Below are 2,778 nucleotides of genomic sequence, written 5' to 3' on the forward strand. Positions count from 1 at the left end.
GTTTAATTTCCCAGTTCAGACCTTAGATTAAGAAACAAATGTGGAAGAACCTGAAAGCCTTAGAAATTAATTCAGTCTCGGTCTGAACAGTAAAAATCAGTGGTGGATCAGGCTAGTTTTGTGTTAATACCAAATGAATAGATGAAGATAATATGTTATTACTATATTTTGAAGTTTTTTTTTACTAACCTTTTAATAACTTGTCATAGATTCTTGATTTGTTGTGGCAGCGGGCTATGGTGGACCTGTTATATAATACTTAAGAAAGAAATACATTGTTGTAAATTTATGTGTATTACTATTTTACTATGTGATCTTTTTGACTATATTGCCTTACATTTTGTTAAATGAAATGTAAATTATATTAAACTTTATGTTTCGCTTTAATACCAAAATCTATTTTTATAAAGACAAAAAAAAAACAAAAAAACAACAACAACGTACCCATTGGGACTAATCGATCCACTCAAGCAGATTCCAAACCACTTTTAGAAATTACTCAGGGAGAAGGAAATGATAGAAAAGATTTAGTATTAGAAATCCAGCACAGTCTATTTATATTATATAGGGGTGGCATTGATATTTGGTTATGTTGGGTTCCAGCAGATGAAGGTGTAAAAGGCAATGAAAAAGCAGATATATTAGCAAAAAGGAAAAAGGGAAATCACTTATTAAGAGAAAAGAAATGGAAAAATGGCAAAAGAGGTGGAATGAAGATAAGAAAGGAAGAGGATTATATAAGGTACAAAAATCAGTATTAAATAGAATCATTAATGAGAGAAAAAGAAGGGAAGAAGTAATAATAATCAGATTAAGAGTGGGTCATACCTATTTAAATGACAATTTATATTTAATAGGTAGGAAAAATAATGATAAATGTGAAGGGTGTGGAGAAAATGAAAATGTAGAACATGTACTGATGAATTGTAAAACTTATGAGCATGAAAGGGAGAATTTGAGAAGGATGGTTGGAAGGACAGGCAAAGAATGGAGTCTTAAAGGAATATTGGAAAATTAAGGAAATATAAAGGATATTCACAGATTAGGGAAAACATTATTTATTTATCTACAGAATACAACATTTAAAAAAAATATTAGTTTGATGTAAAGTAATGTTGCTACACACTCATGTACAGTAGATGGCGGTATGCACCTTATAGGTGCATACCGATCCGCCATAATAGAAAAGAAGAAGAAAAATGGCTCAGACCCCTTCGTGTTTGAGTCTGCAGTACCCTGGAGGACCGGAGGAGGGCGCGTCCGTGTCGTCAGATTTTCAGCGCGCATTTGACACTCAGACGGTCCGACCCTCCACGAAACGAGCGAAGCAGGTGGGTTGAGAGGAAGGGGAGCGGCTGTTCATACACCAGACCGGGTACCGCTGGGTGGTAACGTGATTAGAAGACTTCATTTGCCGGTTGGACCCCAATTAGGAGCAACCTTTTCGTTTTGTGGCGATAGGTGAGCTCCAGCTTTTAAAAAAAACTGGGGTGAGTACGTAGTTTGGTCACTGATGGCTGACTGTCTGGCTAATTAGCTCGTCTGATAGGATTGAAGAGGGAAAGCTCAGTGGTGTTCGTCCCCCCCCCGCTTTGTAAGCGTTTCAGTTTTAGAGGCTTGATCTCTTAACTCGGCTAATAGGTTGACATTTTGATTTTATTTGCCGTTTATACCACATTAAGCTAAGCTAATGATGCTAGCAGCCGGATCAGTGTCCTGTTTCTCTTTACCGGTGTCGTGTTCGTTTTTGCATCCTTGTCATCATCTTCTCAATAAGTGATCAAGTCTCTTCCACTATCAAATGCTTAAAGCTACCACTATAAGGGGAACAATTGGAGCTGGTGGAAGCAGATGTTTTTGGGATGACTAACTGCATCATGTGTGCGGGGCAGCTGATGTATCCATCTTCGGGCAAAGATGAGAGCAGGAGGAAATAAAGGGGCAGGGATTGGCTCCTCACGTCACAGCTCATGCTTAAAGGAAGGTTGTTTTTATTGCGTTTTGTTCTCTGATATTTTTAACTGATGAGAGTGGATTACAATAATGGGATCCAGTGTTTGTTGTTTGCTGATGTTCTCAGGTCATTCATACAGAGCTTTGAATCATTTGAAGTGCTGATCTTGCAGTTTCTGAGGCCCAACCTTTTGTTGTACACCATAACATGAAGCATTCTCAGCAGTGAAATATGATATGGGCATTGAATGCCTACAGTTTGGTCATTTAAACTCACCAAGCTAAGATGGGATAAGAGTGTCAAGTTAAGAAAATTTCCTACTGGGTCAATAAAATCATTAACAGTGTTAATATTTGCAATCTAGATGATTTTACAATCTTGATTGTTAGGGGTGCACCGATTACAGGTTTCTGGCCAATCACTGATTCCCTATCTTTAAAAAAAGCCTGACATGGTCATTCAGATTTTGACCGATACAGATTTATTTTTATAACTGACAGCCAGTTGTTTTAAGATCATAAGACACAAGAATATTCAATGTTATCTTACTGAAAAAAAATCCTTAAATGCCCATGAAACAATAACAACTTCTGAAAAAACTGCTCTCAAATATAGATCATGGCATTGACAGTGGGTGAGTTTCAGACCTTTACAGAAGTGGATTTGATTTGATGGAAAAGATTTTACATGTAAGTATCGGCCGATCACCGATCTCCCTCAAAATAAATTAAAATCGAAGCCAATCGATGGACCAGGCGATATATCAATCTGTGCACCCCTATTGATAACATTAAATGTGTAACATTATACTTGTAATTGTGTAA

At 36.9% G+C, this 2,778-nt stretch overlaps 1 protein-coding gene across 2 annotated transcripts in view; it reads left to right on the top strand.

The window, feature by feature from the left end:
- Positions 1–1,289: 1,289 nt before the first annotated feature.
- LOC107086779 (protein bicaudal D homolog 2-like) overlaps positions 1,290–2,778 on the top strand; it is a 20,625-nt gene continuing 19,136 nt past the window's right edge. The window contains exon 1 of one of the 2 annotated variants that reach the window (XM_015377949.1): positions 1,290–1,490. The gene's annotated coding sequence lies outside the window, so the exon portion shown is untranslated. The remainder of the gene's footprint in view (positions 1,491–2,778) is intronic. The other variant, XM_015377950.1, reaches the window with a different exon arrangement.

This window comes from Cyprinodon variegatus, unplaced genomic scaffold, assembly GCF_000732505.1.
Source record: "Cyprinodon variegatus isolate N-32 unplaced genomic scaffold, C_variegatus-1.0 Scaffold161, whole genome shotgun sequence".
In the NCBI taxonomy this organism is placed as follows: domain Eukaryota; kingdom Metazoa; phylum Chordata; class Actinopteri; order Cyprinodontiformes; family Cyprinodontidae; genus Cyprinodon; species Cyprinodon variegatus.